A 15,220-nucleotide genomic window follows, 5' to 3' on the forward strand; every position below is an offset into this window, starting at 1 on the left:
GAGTTTTAAAAGGGACCAGGCCACAAATTCATTTGAATCAAGGTTTTTGACCGATCTTCCATTATGATTACATTCCGAAAGTCTTCTGATACGTCAATAATGAAAAACCAATTAAAAAGACGGATGCTAAAGTCGCTGGGGTGCCCCCGGGGAACCTGTAGAAGGGGGCATTTCAGTTTTAGCGCCAAAACTGGTCATTCGACGGTTCGTTTTTCATGGTTTTCTATCAGGAAGCCAGGTATGAATATAAAATGGACCACTGACGGCTTTGACCGCTACCGGGACCTGCGGATTGTCCCCGGGGAACCTGTAGAAGGAGACATTTCAGTTTTAGCGCCAAAACTGGTCATTCGACGGTTCGTTTTTCATGGTTTTCTATCAGGAAGCGAGAACTGGTCAATCGACGGTTCGTTTTTCATGGTTTTCTATCAGGAAGCCAGGTATGAATATAAAATGGACCACTGACGGCTTTGACCGCTACCGGGACCTACGGATTGTCCTCGGGGAACCTGTAGAAGGAGACATTTCAGTTTAAGCGCCAAAACTGGTCATTCGACGGTTTGTTTTTCATGGTTTTCTATCAGGAAGCCAGGTATGAATATAAAATGGACCACTGACGGCTTTGACCGCTACCGGAACCTACGAATTGTTCCCGGGGAACCTGTAGAAGGGGACATTTAAGTTTTAGCGCCAAAACTGGTCATTCGACGGTTCGTTTTTCATGGTTTTCTATCAGGAAGCGAGGTATGAATATAAAATGGACCACTGACGGCTTTGACCGCTACCGGGACCTACGGATTGTCCCCGGGGAACCTGTAGAAGGGGACATTTAAGTTTTAGCGCCAAAACTGGTCATTCGACGGTTCGTTTTTCATGGTTTTCTATCAGGAAGCGAGGTATGAATATAAAGAACCACTGACGGCTTTAACCGCTACCGGAACCTACGGATTGTCCCCGGGGAACCTATAGAAGGGGACATTTAAGTTTTAGCGCCAAAACTGGTCATTCGACGGTTCGTTTTTTATGGTTTTCTATCAGGAAGCGAAGAATGAATATAAAATGGACCACTGACGGCTTTGATCGATACCGGGACCTACGGATAGCCCCGGGGAACCTGTAGAAGGGGACATTTAAGTTTTAGCGCCAAAACTGGTCATTCGACGGTTCGTTTTTCATGGTTTTCTATCAGGAAGCGAGGTATGAATATAAAATAGCAAAAACAGGAATGCTTTCTTCTATAGGTTTCCTTGGGACAGTTGGTGGGTCCTAGAAATGGTCAGAGTCGTCAATAGTCCATTTTATATTCATACTGCGCTTCCTGATAGAAAACCATGAAAAAGAGTCGTCCAGTGACTTGTTTTGGCGCTTAAACTGAAATGTTTCCTTCAACAGATTTCCTTGGAGCAATGGAAGCGGTCAAAATCGTCAGTGGTCCATTTCATATTCATACCTCGCTTTCTGATAGAAGGCAGCAGGGACTATGTCCAAGGGCTTGACGATCCCTCCCCAGGCCATCTGCGAGTTGTGGGGCTTGCCTAGGATGTGGTGGGGTTTTACAGTGGGCCCTGTTGAACCTCTATAAAAAGCTGCATGTATCCGCAAGTAGGCCCCACCAAAGCGACCGTGTGCCGCTCAAAGCGCACAAGCCCAAGTCCTGGTGTTAGGTGGGACGCTAAACAGCCCTGACACGACGGCCCTCCGACAAGACAGGAGGTTTGCGCTGGCCCAATAAGCCGCCTGGAAAACCAATCATTACGAACAATATAAGAGATAATGCGACTCGATATAATCGGCAAAGACCTAGGCGACGAATACAGGATCACGATTGGAAGCTTGGAACATGGAATTGCAAGTCGCTAGGTTTCGCAGGTTGCGACAGGATGATCTACGATGAATTACATCCCCGCAACTTCGACGTCGTGGCGCTGCAGGAGATTTGCTGGACAGGACAGAAAGTGTGGAAAAGCGGGCATCGAGCGGCTACCTTCTACCAAAGCTGTGGCACCACCAACGAGCTGGGAACCGGCTTCATAGTGCTGGGTAAGATGCGCCAACGCGTGATTGGGTGGCAGCCAATCAACGCAAGGATGTGCAAGCTGAGGATTAAAGGCCGTTTCTTCAACTATAGCATCATCAACAACACGCGTCGAAGTCGGACGCCGCGGCTTAACATTGGGCGGCTACAAGATGGTAGACTAGCCCAAGAATACGCGCAGCAGCTGGAAGTGGCACTTCCAACGGAAGAGCAGCTAGGCGCAGCGTCTCTTGAAGATGGCTGGAGAGATATTCGATCCGCCATTGGTAGCACCGCAACCGCTGCACTTGGCACGGTGCCCCCGGATCAGAGAAACGACTGGTATGACGGCGAATGTGAGCAGTTAGTGGAAGAGAAGAATGCAGCATGGGCGAGATTGCTGCAACACCGCACGAGGGCGAACGAGGCACGATATAAACAGGCGCGGAACAGACAAAACTCGATTTTCCGGAGGAAAAAGCGCCAGCAGGAAGATCGAGACCGTGAAGAAACGGAGCAACTGTACCGCGCTAATAACACACGAAAGTTCTATGAGAAGTTAAACCGTTCACGTAAGGGCCACGTGCCACAGCCTGATATGTGTAAGGACATAAACAGGAACCTTCTTACGAACGAGCGTGAGGTGATCCAAAGGTGGCGGCAGCACTACGAAGAACACCTGAATGGCGATGTGGAAGACGAAGATGGCGGTATGGTGATGGACCTGGGAGAACGCGCGCAGGACATAATTCTACCGGCTCCGGATCTCCAGGAAATCCAGGAGGAGATTGGCCGGCTGAAGAACAACAAAGCTCCTGGGGTTGATCAACTACCAGGAGAGCTATTTAAACACGGTGGTGAGGCACTGGCTAGAGCGCTGCACTGGGTCATTACCAAGATTTGGGAGGAGGAAGTTTTGCCGCAGGAGTGGATGGAAGGTGTCGTGTGTCCCATCTACAAAAAGGGCGATAAGCTGGATTGTAGCAACTACCGCGCAATCACATTGCTGAACGCCGCCTACAAGGTACTCTCCCAAATTTTATGCCGTCGACTAGCACCAACTGCAAGGGAGTTCGTGGGGCAGTACCAGGCGGGTTTTATGGGCGAACGCTCCACCACGGACCAGGTGTTCGCCATTCGCCAAGTACTGCAGAAATGCCGCGAATACAACGTGCCCACACATCATCTATTCATCGACTTCAAAGCCGCATATGATATAATCGATCGGGACCAGCTATGGCAGCTAATGCACGAACACGGTTTTCCGGATAAACTGACACGATTGATCAAAGCGACGATGGATCGGGTGATGTGCGTAGTTCGAGTTTCAGGGCATTCTCGAGTCCCTTCGAAACCCGCAGAGGGTTACGGCAAGGTGATGGTCTTTCGTGTTTGCTATTCAACATCGCTTTGGAAGGGGTAATACGAAGAGCAGGGATTAACACGAGTGGTACAATTTTCAATAAGTCCGTCCAGCTATTTGGTTTCGCTGACGACATAGATATTATGGCACGTAACTTTGAGAAGATGGAGGAAGCCTACATCAGACTGAAGAGGGAAGCTAAGCGGATCGGACTAGTCATCAACACGTCGAAGACGAAGTACATGATAGGAAGAGGTTCAAGAGAAGACAATGTGAGCCACCCACCGCGAGTTTGCATCGGTGGTGACGAAATCGAGGTGGTAGAAGAATTTGTGTACTTGGGCTCACTGGTGACTGCCGAAAATGACACCAGCAGAGAAATTCGGAGACGCATAGTGGCTGGAAATCGTACGTACTTTGGACTCCGCAAGACGCTCCGATCGAATAGAGTTCGCCGCCGTACCAAACTGACAATCTACAAAACGCTATTTAGACCGGTAGTCCTCTACGGACACGAGACCTGGACGATGCTCGTGGAGGACCAACGCGCACTTGGAGTTTTCGAAAGGAAAGTGCTGCGTACCATCTATGGTGGGGTGCAGATGGCGGACGGTACGTGGAGGAGGCGAATGAACCACGAATTGCATCAGCTGTTGGGAGAACCATCCATCGTTCACACCGCGAAAATCGGACGACTGCGATGGGCCGGGCACGTAGCCAGAATGTCGGACAGTAACCCGGTGAAAATGGTTCTCGACAACGATCCGACGGGCACAAGAAGGCGAGGTGCGCAGCGGGCAAGGTGGATCGATCAGGTGGAAGATGACTTGCGGGCCCTCCGCAGACTGCGTGGTTGGCGACGTGTAGCCATGGACCGAGCCGAATGGAGAAGACTCTTACATACCGCACAGGCCACTTCGGCCTTAGTCTGATTAAATAATAATATTTCTGATAGAAAACAATGAAAAGCGAACCGTCGAATGACCAGTTTTGGCGCTAAAACTGACATGTCCCCTTCTACAAAATCCCCGGGGACAATCCGTAGGTTCCGGAATCGGTCAGAGCCGTCAATGGTCCATTTTAAAAGCGAACCGTCGAATGACCAGTTTTGGCGCTAAAACTTAAATGTCCCCTTCTACAGGTTCCCCGGGGACATTCCGTACATCCCGGAATCGGTCAAAGCCGTCAGTGGTCCATTTTATATTCATTCTTCGCTTCATGATAGAAAACGCTAAAACTTAAATGTCCCCTTCTACAGGTTCCCCGGGGGCACCCCAGCGACTTTAGCATCCGTCTTTTTAATTGGTTTTTCATTATTGACGTATCAGAAGACTTTTGGAATGTAATCATAATGGAAGATCGGTCAAAAAGCTTGATTCAAATGAATTTGTGGTCTGGTCCCTTTTAAAACTCCCGATCGGCACCGATTCTAAACAAATGGCCATATCTCACTTGATCCTGGTCCGATTTCGAATTTCAACATATGGTTCCAATCAGAAAGAGCCCTACTTTATTTGTGGTTACTAATATTATTCTGTTTTTAACCACAACTTATCCTAATACCCACCACAAATTCACGGTTCTGAACCTACCTTCGAAAAACCCGGAATATCTCCGGTGTCCGATGACGATGGTCGGTTCCATGGACATTTGGTGAAACTACATTAAATTTCTAGTTTAGGCAGCCCTGAATTGTCAAAATCGGATAATAATTGACATAGTTACAACACATCTAATTATGCCCAAAATTTGCCTATCCCAGTTATTTTGGACATCCCCTGTATTTCAGCGACCTTCTCTGCAGGAGTTATCAAGCGATCCTTAGAGCCATTATTGTCTAGTGGGATCAAAGGTGGAATGGGCCGAGGCTTGGATTTTAGAATTTTGGTCATTTTCCAGAACGGCTTAGCATAATCTGGGAGAGTGCGGATCTTATTCGAGAAGTCGTTATTTTTGAGGTCCACCATTCTGGCCTTGATAATTTTTGTGATTCGATTGCAGCGTGTCTTAAGCTCAGGCAGTCCAGTACGCTGAAACTGCCTGCGAGTGACATTCCGCAATCGAATCAAATCTTTGGTGAGTGTATCGATGTTTAAGGAGTTGCTTACCTGCCGAGCCGTCGGTACGTGTTGTTCTCGGGCCGCCGTGATCGCCTCCTCGATAGCGCACAGCTGGCGGTCGATACTTTCCGGCGTCTCCGGACGCACCTCGAAGTCGACGGTGTTATCGACGCACTGCTGGAAACGCTGCCAGTTCACTCGGTGGTAGTTCCGCCGTAACTGCTGGTGCCGATTGACCGAGGAGCCCAGTTCCGCCACCACCGGATAGTGATCCGAACTGAGCTCCTGGTATACAACCGGCTGCGAGACGTGGTCACTCAGGTTTGTTACGTAGAGGTCGAGCGTTGCGTGGGCACCGGACCGACTCAGCCGAGTGGGGAATCCGGGCTCAGGATCGTGTAGTGGCCTTCCTCCATGTCGTTGCTCCAGATGGTGCCGTTTCGATTGCCGCGACTGTTGCCCCAGGCTTGATGTTTGGCATTCAAGTCGCCGGCAATGATATACTGGCCTTGCCTCCGCGTCAGCTTGACGATGTCCTCCGAAGGGCAGCCGATGATCCATCGCCGGCTTTGGCTTGCGTTGGACAGTCCGCCGCGATGAGCGCGATTGTGCCGACCGAAGTGGTGATTTCGACACCGATGGCCTCGATGACACTGAGCTGGAAGCTTGGAAGCAGACGACAGTTGATGTTGTAGCGAAGAGCGATGGCCACACCATCTCCCCTGGTCGACCGATCGAGTCGCACGATGCGGAAGTCCGGGATGTTGATGTTCACCTCCGGTTTTAGGTGCGTTTCGGTGATGAACGCCACGTCAATTTCCTTCTCCTCAAGGAAATCCTTCAGCTCGATTGTTTTGCTCTTTAGCGAGCAAGCGTTCCAGTTGACCAGGCCCACCCTAGCAGCCATTTTCAATGATGAACATGCCAAGTGTGAAGACCTGGTCGAATCGGGTTTTGCAGCCGCGCAGTCGAGTGGCGAGCTGCGCGAAGATCGGCATCAGTTGCTCCGGAGTGTACAGCGGGGCAGATTTCTCCGGTGGGACGGCTTCGTTCTCCGACTGCCGACGGAACCCAGGAGGAGGGATCGGGGGCCATTCGCTGGTGGATGGTGCCGACGATGTTGGAGCTTGGACCGATGCAGCTGCCGCTGCCAATCGCTTGTGCGGCTGTAGCGGTGGGAGTATTGGAATCACACGACGGGGAGCAGGGATGGCTGGAAAGTTCACCTCGTTGATTACAGGAACACGGTTCTTCTTCGGAATGGTCCTGGTGGAAGCCTTCTTCCGGATTTCCAGGAACTCGGCTCGCTTTGGGCAGCCCTTTGTGGTGGCCTGATGTTTGTCGCCACAGTTGGCGCACTTGGGATCGGCCACCTCCATTTTGTCGCACTCGTCAGTCGGATGGGGTTCGCCACACTTGTTGCAGCGCGGCTTCATGCGGCAGTTCCTGGTGCCGTGCCCGAAATTGAAGCAGTTGGTGCATTGCGTGACATCGCGGTGCACTGGCCGATATCGCTCCCAGTCAACGACGGTGTAATTTATAACGCCAACCAGCTTCAGGTCCTTCCAGGTAGTGGAGCCGTGCTCCAGATGGATCAGGTAAAGCTGGTCGCGATATTTCCTCGCCTTGTCGTGACGAGCGATCTTGTGGACGGCTACTGGCTTCAGTCCGCAACTTTCAAGCTCTGCTTGGAGCTCTTCCTCCTTCATGTCGTGAAGTCCTCGCAGCAAAGCCTTGAGCGGCTTCGTGCCGGGATGGTCATGAGTGTAGTACTCATACTTGTGGACCTCGAGGAACTCCACGACGGATTGATGATGGTCCCGGTTGGCCGGCATCACTTTCACGCCCTCGCTGCAGAGCCGAAAAGTACATTTCAGCCCCTTAGCGATCAGCTGGCGAATTTTGGGCGTAAATCCGGCGGATCGCCCTTCACAAACACGGGCGGGCACTTCTCCTTCCGCTCCGGTTGCACCTGCGGCAGCTGCGATTGCTGCTTCTTCCTCTTTTTCGGCGGATTGCCGGCGTCATCAAGCGGCAACGGCGAGAACACGTTGCTCTGCAAAAGCTGCTTGGAGGGGTTACCCGCGCCTCCAAGAGCAGTGCGCTTAGGCACTTTTCCAGCGATCGAATCGGCCACCGAGTCTCCCATGACGGGTCCGGGAGAAAATAACGCCAACGCGACAAGCGAAAACGTAAACAGCGAACGAACGAGAAAAAACACTTTGAAAAAAATGCGCGAGCAAAAAACACGTCCGTACGTGTTGCTGTCTCGAACTGGAATGTCGTTCACTAGCGATAGCCATTCGGCGAGGACTGAAAATATGGATTTATTTATGTTTTAATGTTCTAGAGCACTAATAAAATACTTACTGTCAAACACAGCAGCATCAGTATCTATTTCCGCTGAAATTTGATCCTTGGTTGTAGATTTCGCATCCGTATTCGAAAAAAAAATTGGTTGGGAGGATCGTTTTGCAAGCAAGTATAAACGTAACCAACTGGATCTTCACGCATGAGTAAACAGTTGGAAGTTCAAAAAGAAGAAAAATAACCTTTTCCAAAATTTTAAAATAGCCATGATTTTGACAGCTCCGTATATCGCAGGAAACTATAGCAGGAAACTAACAATATATAAAAAAGCAGGCATTCATGAATGAATATGACGAATTAATCGCAGTGGGCACGATGCAATGTAAAATATACGGCAAATTTGAACGGGAACGATGATTGAAACAGGTGGATTGCAGTAGGCGTGGAATACTCTAAAAATTTTGTGAATAAACGGGTATAAACGTATAAACGGGTAAAAAAGAACTCGAATTGCAGCAGGCGTAGGATATTGAAAAAAAAAATGGTGAGTGAGTAGGAAGAACTCCGAGGCATTGTTTGTTTTCATAATTTCTGGAACAAGAAGAGCCGAGATCTAGTTTTGTTTACTCCGGAGCGAGATGTAAACTTAGGGGCCCCATACACGCTCCGAAATGTTGTACAACTTTGACTCCACCCCCAGGAAATTTGGCTCGGTCGGAGTAAATTCGGATCGTCTGTGGGCAAGTTGTACGACTGTCGGATTTCAAAGTTGCAAAGTTGGTCGGATGAAATCAAACCAGTTTGATTTTGCTCCAATGTTGTACAACCAAGTTGCATTGTGTGTGGTGTTGTTGTACAACACTATTGTTTTCAATTCTTCTGGTGGAATATCCAGGAGCAGAAAGTGATTTTTGCGGTAGTACAGAAAATAAGATAATATGCGATAATAATAATTATAATAATAGAATAACAATAAGATAATATTAGACATGTGCGCCGCCGGTGATTTTCTTGCGTCGCTGCTGTATGAAAATTGACCACGCCGCTTGGCCACTAGGCTTCTTGTTATACAGCGTATGCTCGGTCAAACATATTATGTTCTAAAACCGACTGACAATTTAATTATTCAAAAATGTCCCACATTTTATTCCAATAGATATTCCTTCAAGAATTTCAGAGTCAGAGATTATATGAAAAATTCCATATGAATTTCATTTGAAAATACCTCCACTATCTGCAACTATCTGGAGATTTTTTTTGGGAAGCTCTGTGATTTAGTAGGTAATGTTTGTTGAGTTGAAGAAGTAATTTAAAAAGAGTTTTAAGGGATTTTCTGGAGGAACTCCAGCGGAACTCCAGAGGCATTGATTGCGGAATTACTGATAGAATTTCCGAGGAAGCACTTCTTAAAACATCTGGAAAAGTTTTCGGAAAAATTCACGCTTGAAATTTTGAAGTATCTTTTAGTAGAATTCATTGACAGATTCTCAGAAAAATTTCTAAAGAAATTTTGAAGAATTTCCTATGAAAAATCCACAGGTTGAAAGTGAAAAACCTTTAGGAGGAATACATTAAGAACTTCCAAAAGGATCTCAAGGAGGACCTTCCGGAAGAATTCAAAGAGGAATACATGGAGGAACTCCTAGAGGAACTTCCGGAGCAATCTATTGGGGAACTTACGAAGCAATTCCTTGAGGAAATTCCGAAGGAATACCTGAAGGAATATCCTGGAGGATTTCCTGGAAAGAATTTCCGGAGGAACTCCGGGAGGAATTTCCGGAGGAATTCCTGGAGGAACTTCCGGAGGAATCGCTGGAGGAACTTCGGGAGGGATTGATGGAGAGCTTGCAGAAGAATTCCTACAGGAACTTCCTAAGGAATTCCAGGAGGAACTTCCTGAGAAATTTCTGGAAGAATTTCTTGAGAAACTCCGGGAGGAATTTCGGAATTCCTGGAATAATTTCGGAATTCCGGGAGGATCTTCCGGAGAAACCCGTAAGGGAATTCCTGGAGGAACTTCCGGAAGATTACCTGAAGGAATTTCCGGAGTTATTCTGGGAGGAATTTCCGGAGGAACTCCCGGAGGAACTCCCGGAGGAACATTCGGAGGAATTCCAGGAGGAACACCCGGAGGAACTTCCGATTGAATTCCGGGTAGAACTTCTGGAGCAATTCCTGGAGAAGCTTCCTGAGGAATTCCGGGAGGAACCTTCTGAGAAATTCCTGGAGGAACTTGCGGAGGATTTCCTGGAATTTCCGAAGGAACTCTGGAAGGATCATCCGGAGGAATTCCGAGAAGAACATCAGGAGGAACTTCGCAGGAATTCTGGGTGAGCAATTCCTGGAGAAGCTTCCTGAGGAATTCCAGGAGGAACTTTCTGAGGAATTCACGGAGGAACTTCCGGAGGAAGTCTAAAGCTTGATCCACTTAGAATTTGGCCGCACGAAATTAGACATTTCTTTGCCGTAAAAGGTCATAAAAAGGTGGGTCAGGTTTTACTATACAGGGAATTTAATAAACTTTGAAGGAAAAAATATAGAAAAATGATTCATTGGCATTTCGGATGAAATCTCGGCCTTTTCTCTCAATACTACTCGTTATTTGCACAGTAGAACGGTCAACTTAATCTGTCATTTTTTCACACCACTTCTCCATATAAGATGGTTTTCTGATTGTTTTGCACCATTTCTCAAGTTTCCCTATGATAATTGCCTAATATTTTTCTTTGGGACGAAAATTTGGGCATTTTAGTGGGTCGATAGTTTTTTCAATAACGTCATTATCATTCGGTTCATACCATTCCATCACATCCCGTCTGTAATGGCTTGCTAAGTCAGGTTAAATCATCACGGACCGTCGTGTGATTGAATAAATGGCAAAAATCTCTTCTAAAGACACTCCTCCTTGTATACTTGCCCATTTATAAAAATAAAAAATAGTTTTAGTTTTAAAATAATACAAATAAAAACTTTAGTTTTCTTTCCACAACTGCAGATGCTTTGACATACCATCAATACCATCTTGCCTGCATATACATATTTGAAATTTCCTGGGGCATTACCCTTTCGTTTGGCAAGGTAGCTTGTGTCCCGGGAATTGAAAGTCAATTTTAATATTAATTTCATTGCTCATCAAAATACATCAATTATATTTCGTCAGAACTTGCTCGACCAGCATTCTTGCGCGATGTTTGGCAACCAGGTTCTGTTTCAGGGTCCTGTTGGGACGCTTACTAACATCATACAACTTGAAACCTTCACGCCAACAGATTATTTGAGCTGTGCTATACGGCGCAGTGAACTTTTTCGCCAAATCATGCAAGGAAATCCCAAAATGGTCCCGAACTGCTCTGCAGACATTCACTTGTTGTTTCTGGTCGTATGTTCCACTTCTACGATTGTTTTGTGCTACACGATCCAGCAATAGTGCTTCCCGATAACGTTTGACAGTATTTACAATCAATTTCGCTAATTTTAGATACTTTGACATCATTCCTCCTGACCATTTTGGATTTCCATCGTGAGTGTGCAAAATTTGTTCCCATCTCTCGCGTTCCATTTTCGATAACTTTTGAACCTGAGCATCAATACTGACGAAACTTTCACCATAAATTAAACAAACCTTCCGCAACGATGTGATGTATTTTACTTCTCGGTACGGCCACCAGAGGCGCCACAGTAATTGGAAAGAAACGGCCAAATACTAAGTGGATCGAGCTTTAGAAGGAACTTCGGAACTCCTGGAAGAACTTCGTAATTCGAAGAGGAAATTTGGAACTCGGGGAAGAACTTTCGGAAAAACTCGTAATGGAACTTCCCGTGAGATTCCTGGAGGGACTTCGAGAGGATTTCCTTGAGGAATTTCCGGCAAGAACTTTCGGAGAAATACCGGGAGGAACTTCTAGAGGAGTCCCGGGAGGAACTTCCAGAGTAATTCTTGGAAGAACTTCGGGTGGAATTCTGGGAGGAATTCCCAGAGGAATCCTGGGAGCGACTTTCGGAGAAAATCCGCGAAAAACTTTCGGAGGAATTCTAGGAGGAACTTGAATTTGGAACTTTGGAGGAATTTCAGGAGGCATATTAGTTGGAATTCCGGGAGGAACTTCCTGACGGAACTTCCAGACAAATTCCGGAAGGAACTTCTGGAGGAATTCCAGAATAAACTTCCGGAGGAACTCTGGGAGAAACTTTTGGAAGAACTTCCGGAGGAATTCCAGGAGGAACTTCTGGTGAAAATCCGGGAGGAGCATCCGGAGGAATTCCTGTATGAACTGTGAAATCCCGATTCCAATGCAATTCAAATTCACTTCCAATCCAATCACAATCAAATACAATTCCAACTCTTAGCAAATTTCAATCGCATTCCAATCCATCATCACTAAAATTCCAAAAACATGCCATTCACGTTCCAATGAAATCCAATCTAATTACACTCCAATCCAATTCCATTTCAATTCAATTTAGTATTCGTGAAAAAGCACCCAATACATCAGCATATACAGAAAAAAAATTTCTAAATATTATGTTTGTTAGAGTTTTGGTTGTACCAACTGTTCGTCAGACGGTTGTACAAACTGAATTGGTCGCATAAACTTGGGGGCGGAGTCAAAGTTGTACAACATGTCGGAGCGTGTATGAGAAAAAATGTATTTGATTTGGAAGAAGGAGAAGTGGAGAAGGGAAAAGATGTGGTGAATGCAATAGAAAATATTATATTAATTATCCAGCATTCCGCGAGCGGTGACGGCCGCCAGCTTTCCTATGGGTTAGTCTCTGATTTGACGTTGGTGGAGGTCAACTGCACCACCGTTTCGAGCATTTTGATCAATGTGGTAAGTATTGTAAAATTCTCTGGATGTGATACACTGCGCAGCGTTTGTAATGTTCCCAAATGGGTACTTGCACAAAACTTCACGCGACGAATGGCTGTCGGAAGGTACGGCCGCGCCTAACGATACACCGCAATGCTATTCACCCATAAGAACCAAGTAAACGGGGTGCAGCAAGCGCGGCGGTACCTTTCCTGAAGGGTTCGCCTCGTGCAATTTTGGCAAAATCAGACAATAAGAAGGCGTAAATCCACTTCATCAGCACCTTCTTATTTACAACATCAGTCAAAATTGCGAGACAATGAATAATATAATCGCAAAGTTTAGAGTTATTACCCATTGTCTCCGTTCTTAGTTCCAACAGAAGTTCGTCTCGTTCTTTGGGATTCCGAACGAAATTATTTTTGTTTCCGAAAGGAATCGTTTTATGCTTATGAAGGTAATTCTTTTGGGCTACCGAACCGAATTATTCAGGGCCTTTAGGATGGGGGCAGCAGGGACTATGTCCAAGGGCTTGACGATCCCTCTGCAAGTCGCTAGGTTTCGCAGGTTGCGACAGGATAATCTACGATGAATTACATCCCCGCAACTTCGATGTCGTAGCGCTGCAGGAAATCTGCTGGACATGACAGAAAGTGTGGAAAAGCGGGCATCGAGCGGCTACCTTCTACCAAAGCTGTGGCACCACCAACGAGCTGGGAACCGGCTTCATAGTGCTGGGAAAGATGCGCCAACGCGTGATTGGGTGGCAGCCAATCAACGCAAGGATGTGCAAGCTGAGGATGAAAGGCCGTTTCTTCAACTATAGCATCATCAACGTGCACTGCCCACACGAAGGGAGATCCGACGACGAGAAAGAAGCGTTCTATGCGCAGCTGGAGCAAATATACGATGGATGCCCACTGCGGGACGTCAAAACCGTCATCGGTGACATGAACGCACAGGTAGGAAGGAAGGAAATGTATAGACCGGTCATCGGACCGGATAGTCTGCAAGGACAACGGCCAACGATGCATAAACTTTGCAGTCCCCGCGGAATGATAATCCGAAGCACTTTCTTCCCCCGCAAGAATGTCCACAACGCCACATGGAAATCACCTAATCAAGTAACGGAAAACCAAATCGACCACGTCCTAATCGACGGTAAATTCTTCTCCGACATCACGAACGTATGCACTTACCGCAGTGCGAATATTGAATCCGACCACTACCTCGTTGCAGTCTGCGCTCAAAACTCTCGACGGTGATCAACACGCGTCGAAGTCGTCCGCCGCGGCTAAACATTGGGCGGCTACAAGACGGTAGACTAGCCCAAGACTACGCGTAGCAGCTGGAAGTGGCACTCCCAACGGAAGAACAGCTAAACGCAGCATCTCTTGAAGATGGCTGGAGAGATATTCGATCAGCCATTGGGAGCACCGCAACCGCTGCACTAGGCACGGTGCCCCCGGATCAGAGAAGCGACTAGTATGACGGCGAATGTGAGCAGTTAGTTGAGGAGAAGAATGCAGCATGGGCGAGATTGCTGCAACACCGCACGAGGGCGAACGAGGCACGATTCAAGCGAGCGCGGAACAGACAAAACTCGATTTTCTGAGACCGTGAAAAGACGGAGGAACTGTACCGCGCTAATAACGCACGAAAGATCTATGAGAAGTTGAACCGTTCACGTAAGGGCCACGTGCCACAGCCCGACATGTGTAAGGACATGAACGGGAACCTTCTTACAAACGTGCGTGAGGTGATCCAAAGGTGGCACTACGAAGAGCACCTGAATGGCGATATGGCAGACAACGGTGGCGGTATGGTAATGAACCTAGGAGCACGCGCGCAGGACATGCGACTTCCGGCTCCGAATCTCCAGGAAATCCAGGAGGAGATCGGCCGGCTGAAAAACAACAAAGCCCCTGGAGTTGGCCAACTACCAGGAGAGCTGTTTAAACACGGTTGTGAGGCACTGGCTAGAGCGCTGCACTGACTAATTACCATGGCTTGGGAGGGTGAGGTTCTGCCGCAGGAGTGGATGGAAGGTGTCGTGTGTCCCATCTACAAAAAGGGCGATAAGCTGGATTGTAGCAACTACCGCTCAATCACATTGCTGAACGCCGCCTACAAGGTACTCTCCCAAATTTTATGCCGCCGACTAACACCAATTGCAAAAGAGTTCGTGGGGCAGTACCAGGCGGGATTTATGGGTGAACGCTCTACCACAGACCAGGTGTTCGCCATACGTCAGGTATTGCAGAAATGCCGCGAATACAACGTGCCCACACATTATCTATTTATCGACTACAAAGCCGCATATGATACAATCGATCGGGACCAGCTATGGCAGCTAATGCACGAACACGGTTTTCCGGATAAATCGACACGGTTGATCAAGGCGACGATGGATCGGGTGATGTGCGTAGTTCGAGTTTCAGGGGCATTCTCGAGTCCCTTCGAAACGCGTAGAGGGTTACGGCAAGGTGATGGTCTTTCGTGTCTGCTATTCAACATCGCTTTGCAGGGAGTAATACGAAGGGCAGGGATTGACACGAGTGGTACGATTTTCACGAAGTCCGTCCAGTTATTTGGTTTCGCAGACGACATTGATATCATGGCACGTAACTTTGAGAGGATGGAGGAAGCCTACATGAGACTG

General features: G+C 47.6%; 1 protein-coding gene across 1 annotated transcript in view; it reads left to right on the forward strand.

The window, feature by feature from the left end:
- LOC134219851 (uncharacterized) overlaps positions 1–15,220 on the forward strand; it is a 444,111-nt gene that overhangs the window by 211,900 nt on the left and 216,991 nt on the right. The gene's annotated exons all lie outside the window — the stretch shown is intronic.

Source organism: Armigeres subalbatus, chromosome 3 (assembly GCF_024139115.2).
Source record: "Armigeres subalbatus isolate Guangzhou_Male chromosome 3, GZ_Asu_2, whole genome shotgun sequence".
Lineage (NCBI taxonomy): Eukaryota > Metazoa > Arthropoda > Insecta > Diptera > Culicidae > Armigeres > Armigeres subalbatus.